At 36.4% G+C, this 15,084-nt stretch overlaps 1 protein-coding gene across 1 annotated transcript in view; it reads right to left on the bottom strand.

Moving 5' to 3' along the window:
• SLC9A9 (solute carrier family 9 member A9) overlaps positions 1–15,084 on the bottom strand; it is a 222,819-nt gene that overhangs the window by 102,825 nt on the left and 104,910 nt on the right. The gene's annotated exons all lie outside the window — the stretch shown is intronic.

Below are 15,084 nucleotides of genomic sequence, written 5' to 3'. Positions count from 1 at the left end.
AAAATATAACACAATCTTTTTTTACTACCAGGTATATTATCCCACAGATGAAAACTTTCATTGTACTGTGTGGACATCAATATCGATTACTTATTTCAAACCGAAGTATTTAAGATATCATTTAAATGTGTTATAAAATAAGCCTAAAATGCATGATTATGGTAGGATTTCTTCTGTGAAAAAACAAGTAAAGCCAAAATACTCATTTGCCTTTAGGGGATGTTCTTGATTGCATTTGCAGCTGATTATATAAAAACTAATAAAATAAATTTTCATATTTATCCAGAACTGGGGAAAAAAAAAAAATCAATCATTGCTGCCAAATAACTACAGAGGAGAGAAAAAGAGATCTTTTCACTTCTGAAGTCACTTATGGGCTCAGAAAAGTATGCTAACAAATCCTGATGCAGAATTAGGGCCAAAATTTGTCAGTCTGTCTACAACCAGTCATACAATACTATCTGGAATGTCACTGTGGAGATATTTTATTCATCCTCAATAGAGTTTGTATTTTTTGTAATATGTTTGTGCTTCTAAAAATAAATATCCAATAACAGTCACTAAGATCTAACAAAGGAAAAATGAGAGCTGTCAGAATCATTATTTAAAACACATTTCAGAGGCAAAATGGCATAAAACCCAGTAGTATATGGGAAGATATTTTGGACCCCATGGCAGCACCATCAATTACCCCCAGCACACATTCCATAGCCCCCATTTTGTGCTGCTATGCTGAACAACATGAAAACAAACACAAGAAATATTTGAAGTTAGTAGACTTAAATTATTTAAATTAAATTTAAATAAGAGAAACCAATTGTAAAAAAACCCTCAAATATGGGATCTTGTGGCCTGTAGAAATTTTTATGACAAATCTTTGCATTTTCATTTTGGGAGCAAACGTGTTCCTCTTACTTTGTGGGAATGTCACCTGACACATTTTTCTAATACTTTAAACAATGTATCAGGAGTGTCATGACAGGATCTACATATATATCTCTATAAAAATATAAATATATATATATATATAAATCTTTTGAGGGAAGGGTAGTGCTATGAGGAGCCCACGCTGCATAGTTTATCTCCTGGGATAAGATAAAGGTGTGCCGGATGTTTTAAAGCTGAATGATATTTCACTCTTCATTTACAAAATCTCATTCTAGACTTAAAGAAATGTAAAGTAGATCTACTATTGATGCATTTTAGAAACATATTTTCTGAAACTAAAATTTCTTTCTTGTATTTTCCAAACTTTTTGTTGACATAAATTTTTGAAGGAAAACAGATTCTGCTATATATATCATTGCTTTTGCTGTATACTCTTTCTCAATAATCTTCAACAAGCTTTTACTCTTGCCTGAAGTCCTGTCATGAAATTACTGCTTTTAAACTTCTCACCCCTTGTCTCCCAGCAACCTAGTCAAGATGCAGTCTTTATGCATTTCTTGTAAATTCAGTTTAGCGCATCTTTACATTTTCCGATAAATTTACCTCTTATTCTGGCTACATGCATCCTGCTACTTCCTACTTCAATGCAGCATCAAACCTTCAGAATAATTTCAGCCTGTGATTCTTAAAAAGAAAAATCCCTAGTTCTTGACTATGTGTTTCTAATCAACAAGAACAACAGATACTACCTTCGCCCCCTGGGCCCATGTTTCCTGTGCCACCAGCATTAGTTTTCTTAGCTTATATTTTCAGTGTATGTAACACTTTTTAGCCACATCATCTATGTCAGATATGTGCAACACTACTGCAGTTCTTGAATCATATTGCTGGACATCCACCTGTTTGTTTGCAAGAGCAAAGACGATCCAGATCTCATTTTATTTTCCTGTGACTTTTGGTGCTGAACTGTGCTGTTTCCTGCTCCCCCCCTCCCCCCCCGCCCCCAATCTCTAGTTTCCTTGTATTTTGATCTTCCATTACCATAGCACTGCCTACTTGCTAGAAGATTAAATCTGGACTAGTTTCCTTCCTTTGTATAGCAAAAATCCAGGTGCTATTTCAATAGTTAATTTAGAGCAGGTTCCTTCCTATTTCAGGCACAGCCATGATAAGGTCTTTCACGAAAGATTCAGCTCCTTAGAATGTTAACGCTAGCTTGTTAGCTTCAGTCAGTCTTCCATATTCTCTGTATAATTTGCTTTCTCTTTTAAAAAGTGTATCACTCATATGACACATTTATTCACGGAGTGCAACCTATTCACATTTCTTACCCTGAGTTACCAAAAACAACAAAAAATTAAAAAATATCAAGTGCTTCAGAACTAATTATTGCCATAAAGGACGTGATATCTGAATGCATTTTCCTGGAACACAATGCTTGTAGATACAATGTAAAACTTATCCACTGTCCTCCAGACTTCACTTTTATTCCTGTTTTCAGCATAGTGTTTTATTTAGTGTGTCTTCACTAAATATTCTGTTTTGTTCAACAGTAGTACAGTGCCTGTGGAGATACTCAATTAAGCACCTAACTGTTGGTGCTTGCAGCATAAATCCCATCAGAACAAAAGAGTTTGTTCTAAAGATATCTTGTGAAAACCACATTAAGAAACAGCTTCGATAGAAGCATTTTCCCCAAATTGTCTTGCCTCTCACTCAAATGTTTCTGTCACTATTTTAAAGATGAGATGTCAAGACCTTTTGATGAGAAGCAGAAGAATAGGTTTTCATTGAGAATTTATAATTTCCTGGGACACCCAAGGAGTTCCAAGAAGAGTTGCCTCTGAAAAACATCTTTTTTTTCACCTGACGGGCCATAAGCCAGGTCCATGGTCTGCTTTTAAATGCCACTCAAAAATTTCCCTTATTTTGACTATACATACTTGCAAGTGGGATTACTTGCATGAAGAGAAGAAAAAAAAAATGTTTAGGATTAGAATCCTAGATATTAGGTCCTTGGAAGTATTTTGTCTATAACCATAAAAGCCCTTCCCTTGCCTCCCGCACAGACAACTAACCTCTTTCTACTCTAAATGAAATTGGCGTTAAAAGTGCTCATATGCTGCCATTAGTTTCCCCAAGGCTACCAGAAAAATCATACTAGAAACTGTTTAAATATACACATAGTAATAAGACATATTTTCTGCATAAAACTAAAAAAAGCTCATTTGTAATGTGCCATTTCTACCTCTCCACGAAGCCTATAAATCTACTTATAGCTTTAAAGTAAGAGTTGTAATAAATCACCGCTGTCAACACATTGCAGAGTAGAGTATTAATTACAAAAACACCGGTTCAGAACCAGTCCAGGCACTTGGCTTAGGTGTTTTGCTCAGTGACTTACTGAAACTGGTATTTGCTTTGCTTTAGTTATTTTCTCTGTAAAAAGTGGATATTACAAAAGATTTATATTAAAAATGTCTATTAAAACTGACATAACATTTATGTATTTAAAAACACATCATTCACCATATATGCTAATTTTTTTCTATTATTCTCAACCATTGTAAGTACTAAAATGGATGTGCAAAAATCATTTTTAAGCTGGGACATTCTTCTGGAAAGTACTGCATGCAGTTTGGTTCTTACTGGCACAGGAAGGAATCAATCCAGGTTATCTATGCCTTAAGCCTACCTCTAACCACTAAGTTTATCTTATACTGATGTTTTGTTTTAACTCAAGTGAAAAAAATTTTATATGTTATAAAAACTGTCCAGTTTTATCTTTTGGGTGAGATAAGGAAAGTACCTTCTTTTTTCTTCTCCTTCCTTCCCTCCACCCCCACCATTAAGTTTAAGCCAATTAGAAAAACAAGCTATGCTAAAATGGGTTTTGTAGCTTGATCCATTTCATAGAACTACTTAAATTTCACTGAGTGTTAGAGAGATTATCTAGGTAAGTAATTAGCGCACCTGGAAGATGAGACACACTAAGTTCCAATCTCAGCTGTAATAAAAAGGAGCATCAAAAGGACATTTTCTATGCCACAGTCCCCTTGTGGCTGGGGAGATGGAAAATATTTTAACAGGATTTTTCATCTGAAGGGAATAAAGTTATTATGAGTGTACTGGGTAAGAGCAGAATTACAACAGCATTCTTTCATCTCAAGGGAATAATGTTAGTATGAGGGTACTGGGTAAAAGCTGAATTACAACTACAACTTATTTCCAGCAAAATTCAGTGAGTTTTACTCACTGATGGCAATATTACATTCTTTCACTTGATTTAATACCTACTGAAGGAATGTCATCCACCTCTTACAGGTACCTGCAAGCCTTCTCTAGTCACATTGATTTTGCTAGCAACATGGGGGAATGTGACCTGTCTAGGGGTTACATCTTACAGTGCTGTATTCTTGCATGACATCAAAATAGGGAAAGTTTCAATAGTCCAACAGCAGCTTAGGAAGCTAGGATGTAAAAATGATTACACTTTTTAAGAGAGATTTGAAGGTGACAGAGAGCTATTAAAATCCCAAGCATTCAATGTTAAGTGATGGCTATAACATTTATTATATTTGAATAATGCTATTTAATTAGAATGCAGCTATCAAAAATGTTCAATGAAGTCAAGGATATTGATAAATCAATAGTTGATGAAAATTGCTTTTCCCTAACCATTTTGAATTAAAATGCAGTGAGAATTCAGACTACCATAGTTTTTCTGAGATTGTAGAAGCCTTTATTATAGTCTAATTGCTTTATTTAATCTTTCTCTTTTGATTAGAGGTTTCAAAATCAGAAAAAGAAGGTTGGAATTTGAACCTCTTGCCTGAAATCCTTTCCACAGCTATAATGAATCTTCAGAGCACAGTGATATAATGTTCATTTCTAGAATAACATGTTTAGATGAAAGAATCAGCAAAAATAACTCAAATTCATGATAGATATAAAGTTGTTTATGGTGTTAATTTTGATACCCAAGCACATTTAATTGTAAACGTACAAATATACTAGGAGGGAGAGATTCTTACAGGATCTTTTATGTCCTGGAGTAAGATTCTGGCCTTTTTTATCAGTAGGCTTTGCTACTGAATTCAATGAATTTCACCCCAACAGATTTATGGAAGGCACACAATAACTTTCTATTTCCCTATAGAGCTGGGAGGGTTAAAAGATTCGTAAGGCCTGAGGAAGAGCTGGGAAAGCAGAAGGAAAAAGAAATAAAGAAAAGAGCAGCACCACAGGAGACGAAAGGCCAGCAACGTTTTGCATTTACACAGCATGGATTATTCTTTCTGGCATAATCTACACGCCACCACCGAAGTTCAGTTTGGGAGAAGCTGAATAAACTACTGGCAGAGACTACACTTCTGACCACCAACAGTAAAGCAAAAATGTTGGCCCAGGCATCAAGGCAAATCCTTTCTATTATTAAAAATGCTACAGGTCTTGTATGGCTTTGCTGGGGAAAGGAAGTTTAAGCCAAAGATGTTGAAAATTTGGCAGCTGAATTAGAATCTTTTTCTTGTTCTAAACTACTTGGAACAATGAAAATCAGAGAGTGACTTAAAAAGTAAAACATTCAGGCCTTCTAAAAAGGTTTGACCTCAGGGGTTAATGAAAGCTTAGTTTGGTTTGTATTTACAATTTATCTGTCACCATCATGTCAACATCATCTGTCAACAGGTTTCAAATTAACCCTCAAAAAGAACTTTGTTATTTGTTTTTATCAATTAATGAACAAGTAAGTGACTGTTCAAAATCTTAGACTCAATATACTCATTTCTTGCATGTGTAAGCCATGGAGAGCAGTAGAAACTTTGACATGCACTTGTGGTACTATAGCCAGATTTAGAGCCTCATGAGAATGTACATGTTGCCTTCAATAGAGTTTGGATCTAGCTGTAGAAAAAGTAATTATTCTATCATTAGTCTTGCTAAGTTGCCTAGGAAAAGGGATTTCTGCAAACTTCCCTTTCCCCGCCCCCTCCCCCCCAAAACATGGATCAGTCTGTAAGAGAGGAAACCTTCTTAGGTGACTATTTCCCTTTCCAGGAGCACAAACAACTTGTGCTATTATACATCAGGTATTTAGTTGTACTTAAAAATAACCCAAAAATGACACCTTAATGGAAGGTATCGCCAAAACAGAGAGGATGATGCTGTTGCTCCTCCAGCTTGTCTTCAAAGTTATTATTTGGTTCACGAACTAGAAACAACCATTTTCAAAGTGCTTATTTACCTTAAATTCCTGAACTGAGATGTTGCAGGCACAAAGGAAGGAGGAATCACCAGTGCTCTGTTGTATCAAGATAACATGCTCAGGGATTACTGCAGTTAAAGCTCCCTGTGTTTACTTTAGCAGTGCTGTATTATTCTATAAGTATTAAGGAAGGGTTCTGCTCAAGATAGGGCATAACAGAGTGTAGCTGGAAAATTGTTTGAAGGAATATAAAGAATGTTTGACTGTTCAGCAATTAATGGCAGTACTAGAATCACTGTGTTTAGAGATGAATTTGGAAATTTTTGGGAACACTGGTGGCTGTTCCATTTGCTGATAGAGGGGTAATTATGGTAATGGAAAATGAAGAGGCTATGAACAGCCTGTGCTGTCTAGGATTAAGCTAGTATTCTTCTAAAGCTGAAATAAGAGAATAAATTATGTGTAGAAGAAAAAGAATTTAAAAGCTGCAAAATAATAACAGCTCAACAAAAATGAAGCTTAAGTTTATGACCTGTCCTGAACAACTTGAAAGACGGTTCTTCGAAGGTATCTTTCTGAGGCAGTAAATCACCAGCCAGGTGGAAGCAGGTGGAAGCAGGGACATTATGCACTGACAGTTAAGAGCTATATGGAAAAAGAGTTAAAAACATAAGGAAAACAAAGAAACAGTTTGTGGCTTTGCCAAAGCTAATTTCAGCTAACAAAGGAGGTTTAGGTGCTTTAAAACATGCCTGTCAAAGAAAAATGGTAATGTTATCAATGCGATCTAGTTGTCTTCAGAATCGTAGTGAGCTAATACATCTTTTGTGTTTCTGCATATATGTTAGAATAGAGGAACTGCTGCTGATTTTTCAAAAGTAAACCACAAAATCAATCTCATCTTCCTCTTTTCACCCCTTTCAAGTGTTTTTTTCTGTGACTTGCTGTCACAGTCCTAACCTCAAGTGATCAATTCAGTTTCTAAGGAGGACAAAATGCAATTTATTCCATCTCAATTTTAGAAGAAATATTCTCTAATGTTAATTCCTGAATGGAGTTCATAAAAACAGTTTTCCTTCCTTGCCAAGTTTTGGGAGGTGAAAAAAAAATTCAGTTAGTCTTTGACATATTAAGAACTAGTGACCAAAATGAGGGCCTTTAACCTATCAGGAAGAAAAAAAGAGAAAGGTTCTTATGAAATCTGTGGTGTTTTTTCTTCATGCTTTCCAGCAAGAATCAAGATTGCAAAAAATGACTATAAGATTTCCATTTCACTGCAAATCCAACATACTACAGGACAAATACTTGCTCTCTTTGCACCTGTTCTATAGAAATTATATTGCAGCTTCTATCTCCCCATATCGATGCTTCCCTTTACAGTCTGTAAAACTACTTCTGTGGAAAAATGCTGCAGAACTGTAAATGAGGAAAGACTCTGTTTTACCTTAATCCAGGAAATGGTTTCAGTATTGCATGTGTATTTCTGATGACATGCTGTTTTGGTTTTATTTAGTGCCTAATCTAAGATAAAAGAGTGTTTCCTAAATACCTTCTCTACTTTCTCTGCCATAGTTATTTGTTCAGGGTTTTCCATATATACACTGTTTTGTTATAAGTCTGTTTATAGAGGCTGGAGGGGAATGGACACAAGACCTTACCTCTTTCTAACCTAGGAGAGCATCCTCCCTCTGAGAACTGTTCTTGCTCTAACTCATGTCGAATAGCATGAGATTCTGATAATATTAAGCTCCATTTATTATTCTTAAAGACCTATTACTGATTAGCCAACTTTTAACTACATTACCTTGGCAGAATGCTACCCTACAGTTATATTCAGTAGTACTATTTGCAACTACTCTGCAGGTTCTAGTACCCATTTCTGAAGTGGGATACTAGATTAGTAGGTCCACTGATCTGCTCTTGTATGTTTAGGGTGGGAATTTTGGGAATTCTTTTGTTTCATTTCTACAGTCATCTTTAAACAGCTTCCCTGCCTTTTAACATAGGCTAGTATTCATTTGGCAAAAAAAAAAAGAGAAAAATGTGAATAGCGACTATGTATTTCTGTGTCAATTTTTTTTCTTAAGTATGGGAGTACACAACTATTCTCATCTATCAGTTCTCTACATTTAAAGATATAACCTGGAGTGCAGACAGTATAGAGATGAGATAAATGAGACATAGGACGTGAGGGGGATTTGCTGGAACATTAAGTGTGAAAGGTCCAGTTTCTTAAATACAGAAAATGTCAGATACTCGCTGGTGGCGTACTTTTTGAAAACAGTACAAAGGACTTGTGGATGAAGCACAAGAAAGCTGTAATCAAATACAAGTTTCTTTGAAGTGGCTGCAACCTTGGTACTTCCACTGTGAGTAAATAACTGCCTCTGGTGAAGGGCTGTCTAACACCCTGCACCTGTATCTGTGAAATACATTAAAAAATTGCAGGTGAAGGATAATTGGAGAAAATGAATTTTGAGGAAATTGTCAGTGCTGTTTATATGTGCCTTTTACATAGCACTGAGCGTACATGTATGCATGTGTGTATATGTGTGCACGTGTGTATGTGTCTGCATACACTAGTAGTGTAAAAGCCAATGGGGAGGAGTATGTGGTATTAAGCACAAACAGGGCAAAGATTTATAATGTCAAAACTACAGAAGCTACAGCAGTTGGATGTTGTTAGGGTGCAAAGACTGAAAAGTGAAATCTTGTCCTCAAAGTAAGTGTCCACAAACCCAAAGCAAGCCTGTGGCTATTTGAATTTAAATGATAATTTCACAATTAATTTCAATGGGGCATGTTTGCATCTGGCTATAATGTGATGCCGGCTGAAATGAACAGAATAGAAGCTGTTGGAGAAAGTACTGTAAAGATTTCCAGTGTTTTCAGGTCTCCTAAATTACAAGCAGTCTCCTTGGTGATGTTTCATTAATCCTACAATTGATACCAGCCCTGCCCTAACCCCCTTCCCCCCCCCCTCAAAAAAAAAAAAAAAAGAAAACAAAGAAAGATGGACAGTAAACCAAGCAGAAACTAAAAATCCTAAACTAAGATAGAACTTCAACTGTACTTAAATCTGAGAGCTCAGGGCACTTTATTTTACAAAAAATTAAGTAAATGTAGTGAAAAGATACATCTAGTCATTCTTTAATGCACCTTAAAAAAAAAACCCTGATAAAAATCTGTAGGAAAGCAAAAGGTGGGTGGACTAGGGAAGTATCATCTAGTATCATCTGGCACCTCATACAGAGAAACATTTTTTCCAAGAAAAGAATTAGTCACCACATGCATGTGTGCTTCTGAGGATGCTGAATGTCTGTTTGGAATTCTCAAGCACTTGGAACTCTTCTCAAGTTCAGTGGAGACAAAGGGTGGTCAACACCCCCTAAACTAGTGTGACTGAAGCAGAATTAAAAGTCAAAAGCTTGAAACAGATGCTTAAACTTGCATGCTATTTTCATTATTTTAGGTGAATGAAAGTAGATACCAAAATGTGTGGGCACTTATTTGAATCCTAGTCATGATTTAGACATTTAATCTGAAAGATTTTGACAAAGGGCTTTTTAGCCCTTAATTATTTCCACAGACGGCACCATGAGAAAGAGATGAGCTATAGTCAGCTGTTTAGTATTTCTTGAACTGTGCTACCTCTTTGTACAAATGTCTCTTTTGAAGGTAGAAAATCTATTAATCGTGTAATGGAAACACAGCTGTGCAGTCACTAAAAAGATGGGATGCTGGCAAGTGCTTTAGACTATTATAGTGCCTTATTTACATGTATTTATTTTCTTCTTGCAGCTTATCGTGCGAGAATTTTAATGTTAGCTACATACTTATAAAAAATTTTGACGATTTTTTTAGCTGATATGGAATTTTGCAGGTGATATCCCTAGAAAGAGAACTGTGAGGGATCAGCAGTCGTGCAAGAATCATATAAATTAAAAAGGAGAGATATATAAAATATATTTGAGATTTCAAGAAGAGATCTTTGTTAATAGCAGTTTGGTATTGTCAGAAATCACACAACAGTTGAGATTCCTTAAGGTCTCCCATTGCCCCAGGATCCTCTGGGCAGGGCAAGATCTTTGCTGTTTGCAGGAGAAGCAGGGGCCTCAAAACGTCAGTAAAGCTGCTGGCTCCCAAACCACATGGACTTCTTTTGGTGAGGTCAGCGCGCATTTGTGACAAAACGCTGTACGCTCTGTAAAGATCACAGTGTAAGCTATCTAACGATGCAAGAAATAGCTATCTCAATTTCTTTACCAAACACAGTGACCCCACAGTAGGAGCGATTATGAACACATTGACACAGACTGATGTAAGTGTAAGGCAACACAGGGTTATAACAATAATACCCCCAACGTTAAAAACTATATAAACATGTGCTTAATAATTCTACTGCATCCAATTTAGCAGTATAATGTACTATGCATAGAAATACGAAACAGATTATGTTTTCTATAGGTTCACTCTGTAATTGGAGAATTTATTGATAAATCTTGTACTAAAATAATCTAACACAATAATGTGAAGTGTCAGTGTTTCAGACAAAGAAAAAGCTAGAGAAAATTATTACCATTAGGACATAACTATATTTTAAGAATGAATGTGTTTTTACTTACATTATATTCATTATATTTGGAACCTTTTCATTTATAACATAAGCCAAATCTCATTAAAGTCAAAGGGCTTTGGTTCATGATGTAAACTCTATTAAATTAGTTTGCCTGTATGAAAAATGAAGGCTTAAATGAAGAGTCCTACCTTTATTTTTTTATCTGTCATGCATTCTCTGACAAGAGTTGTGACTGACTCCATGTTTAAGGGAATGTTGTAGTTGTGAAGTTTTACAAAATGCAGAATTGAATAAGATATAGTTTAAATGAAAGTAACCATATATACCCTAAGTATGTGATGTTAAACTGCAGTCTGCTCTGTTTCAGCACTACGTGTTAATGATGCAAGAATACGTTCATAGCCCAGGATTAGATTGATTTTGGTTTGCCTTTTCTCCCTGTGCATTTCACAGTTGCAGTGATGAGGGTTGCAATCATTAGGAAAGGACTTGATTTAACAGCCTACATACTGTCCATAAGAGAAAACTGTCTTCACAAAACTAGATGTGCTTTACACAGGTGGGGTACGAGGGTGGATATTTGCATGAACGCAGACTTAAAAACTAGGGATAAGTGCTAGCTACCCACAGTAAGGAAAAAATGTTTCAGAGGTCACTCTTCAAACCTCTTGTGAGAAGATCGAGACAGACACAGTAACATGATCTGCAAGTTATACAGACCAGCTTTTTGATTCTGCAGTAGCTTACATAGCCCCATACAGTTTGACTCTACTGCACAGATGAAGATATATGAAAGTCTCATTTGTGATTCAGGGCACCTTTCAAAGAAACTACAGCATGTGTCTCAGTTTGGAATTTCATTACATATTTCTCCATATGTCAATGAGATTTTGGCCTATAGGTTTTAATTCCAGCTGGTATGTTATCTAACTGCTGGCACCTGCTACTGTGCTGTAAAGAGTAAACTATAACCTTAACAATCAAAGAACTTTATTAATATTTAAAGAAAATGTTTAATGTTTAAACAGATTACAAAAACAGTAATGAATCCATTTGGAAACTAGTTTGCATATGGCATTATGATCCTTAGCCTATCAGCATCAAAAATGACATCGTTTTTCAACAAGATGGGCTTCTTTGTAGAAATACTGCTTTCACTACAGTTCTGGGTTTCTTCAGGGTATGAATTATATTTGAGCATGTGTATTTTCCAGTTTCTGTGCTTAAGCAAAATGAGGGAAAGTTGTTTTCCTTTGTTTTTCAAGAGAAGAACTCTTTTTCATAGGTCCAAAATACTATTTTTGTTCGTAGGGGTGTGTGTGTAAGATACTAGAGTATGGTATTCTTTACAAAATGCTGATGACAAAGGGAGACATGCTTGATGGGAACTAATGAGGTCAGAGAAATCTGCACATTCTCAGTTAAGGAATCACTAAAACAGGTATGCAAAACCAGAGGAAAAATGGAGATTAAAGAATGTAGTATAGAACTGAATATTCTAATAACATTTCTGTATATGGACACCCAGTATTTTCAGTAATATGGGTAGGGTGGCAGCTAGTTTAATATAAATCATATATAAATCATAAATTATGCAGCTAATTACTGATATACCATAGTTACAAAGTCTAGTGTTATCAGTTTACTTGTAGCAATGTTTCCTAGCTGTTTACCATCCATCACGTAGCTCACAGCTAAAAGAGAGGAAACAATTACAGCATTTCCGCATAAATTTAAGGGGAGCTGCACGTAAAGAGACTGCCGATTAACATTCTTTTAGCATGGTTAAGTAATCAAGAGCATCAGTCAGATAATGAGGGATTTTGTTAGGAAATTCAGATTGAAAGACGTGGTAGTATAATTCCTTTTACAGAAATCAAGATTTTCTTGTGTTGTTATGATTCCTCTTGTTAAACCCATACAGTAAGCGGCTTTAGCTTTCTTTATAGCATTATACTATTCTACAGGGTTCCATAAGATCTTATGGTACATCTGGTCAAACAATGCATCTGGCACATTTCCAATCTTCATCTTTTTCTGCTAAACATGGAAAATAGCTGTGTAGAGAACGGGAATTCATTGTACGCTTCCTGTCAATTGCAATCCATTTTAAAGGTAATAATTATTACAATCGTTACGCATGTGGTGCGTATTCAATTAGAGATAAGAAGGCAATTTATAAACGAGGGCAGCCTGTTTGTAACAGACCCAGTGGCTGTGCAGAGATGCACTGAGTGAGCAAGCTATGACAGTCCAGCTCGGGAATACGTGGCTTAGCCAGCGCGCCTGTGACACAGCTGGAGCTCATTAGTGCCTCAGGAGGGAAACATGGAGGTTATAAGGGAAAGTGCAGGACAAGAATGAGGGGTTGCTTCTCTTCAGGGTACTTAAGGACAAGAATGAGGGGTTGCTTCTCTTCAGGGTACTTAGGCTAGAGCTGTAATGATAGCTCATATCTAGAGACGTGAGCTTTTGGACTTTTAGGAGGGTCTAAAACTGTGACTTCTGTTGTTTTCAGTATAAGTTAGAAGTCTCAAAGTTAGCAGAAATTTCTACCTAAAACTCCAGGTATGTAATCTTAATAGCTGTATGCTAAATGCAGCATAAACCAGTCTTTTTCTTCTTCCTCTTTTTTAAACTCTGTGCTTACAATCTTTTTATGTCTGTATCATTTTTTCTCTCAGAAAGAAAAAGAACAGGGGTATTTCTATGTCCTCCCTGATCATTTTGAACAGCTGCAAAACTAAGGTTTTCTATAGGCCTTGTCTCCAAAAAAAAAAAAATGTGGAGGGGAACCTGGGTAAAAGATAAGAAAACAAGAATAAGTTTTTTTCTTCAATGTAACTCACTTCCAGAGTGTTTATTTCAAGCAAAACTGGCTGAAACAAGTGAAAAACTATACTAATGCTATTCCAACTTCCAACACAAATAAATCTTCCCAAATGCTATTTTCATTTCTTCTTGTTATCAGAAGTAGCTGCTTCTTCAGACCTTTCTACTGACCACCGTAAATTGTTCACCTGGACTCTTTCCTGAGCAACACCACCTGAAGCCCCAGTCTTTAGCTTTTGAGCCTGAACTTGCAGGGTTTCAAGGAGGCTGGAAATTAGGTGGGGGTTTTTGTTCAGCTGTAGAAAGAGAACTATGAGACAGAAGGAGACAGCGCCCATCAGAGCTAACTTTTGTGCTCAGTCTCCACTTAAATGGAAGAAAGTACTTCATGCATGCAACCTGTTTAATTCTAACTAGGAATTTGGACTTTATTGGATCCTTTAGGCAAGGACCTCTTATATACTTTTGGAAGTGTGCCAGCCCTGAGTGCCAGGTATTAGTTAAAAAGAATTTCCAGTTTAGCCACAGACAGAGTATTAGCCATCAAATATGTTATCTTATATCAGACAGCCAATGGTGCTATATACCTCAGAAGATAATGAAAAAACATTCTAGTATGAAATTTTCCTGCAGGCACTGTGATTGTTGTGTGCTGGAAGAAGAGATCCCTCCTGCACAGCGCATACGCACTGATTAGAATCTGGTACTGGTGGTCATCTTGTTTGAAAGATAACTGTCTTTTCTCTGTCTTTATATCTGCCAGTCATTTATGTGGAAACACCTGATCTCTTGCAGTGCCTTAAAGGCCATTTTTTCCAAAGTAGAGTTCCTGAACGAATCACAACAGCAGCTGCTAATCAGGCTGCTCATTTCAAAAGGATGAGAATTATATTTTGTTGTGGTTGCTTCTTTGCTAATTATTGAGGACATTTTGCTGTAAGTAGGGTTTTTCTCAGTCTAGAAATACTCTTGAATTTTTTAAAAGACAAGAGACTGAATTGTAAGAGCCGTTATATCCTGACATTTGTGTGGCCTTTTCTTTCTAGAAGTGTAAACTAATTATCTCTAAAGAATTCAATGTCTGATAACAGAAAATAGTAGGCATTAACCAGAGATAAATTAATATAGGCTGTGTGCTTTAGAAGTAAGCACAGCTCTGATTGTTTGGTCTCTTAAACACTCGAAAATAGCAGGACCAAAGCTACAGGGCACACACATGTCCTGTGTGACTAGGGAAGGTTTAAGATAGGGGCCCTAAACCCATTTCTGTTGGTGCTGCTGCTCTCTATGGTATTAGAGGGCTGTTTCTCCCAAACACAATATCAGTGCTAGGTATCTGGAGTGGGACCCCTTGCAAACAGCAGATTGATGTAGTTTTGGCAGTAGTGGTCCATAGCCATCTCCATTCAGCTGCTTCCCTTCTCTTATAGAAAGATGCACTTCCTGGCATGTGGTTTTAACAACAAACTTGGGAAGAAGCATTCTGGTACTGGAGCAGAATTTGCAGGGCTTTATTTCTGTTCTTACAAAAAGAGAGCTGATGGAAGAACCCTATAATATAGCCGTTGTATTGTGTACG

This window comes from Phalacrocorax carbo, chromosome 7 (assembly GCF_963921805.1).
Source record: "Phalacrocorax carbo chromosome 7, bPhaCar2.1, whole genome shotgun sequence".
Taxonomy (NCBI): Eukaryota; Metazoa; Chordata; class Aves; order Suliformes; family Phalacrocoracidae; genus Phalacrocorax; species Phalacrocorax carbo.
This window is presented reverse-complemented; position numbering and strand designations above follow the sequence as displayed.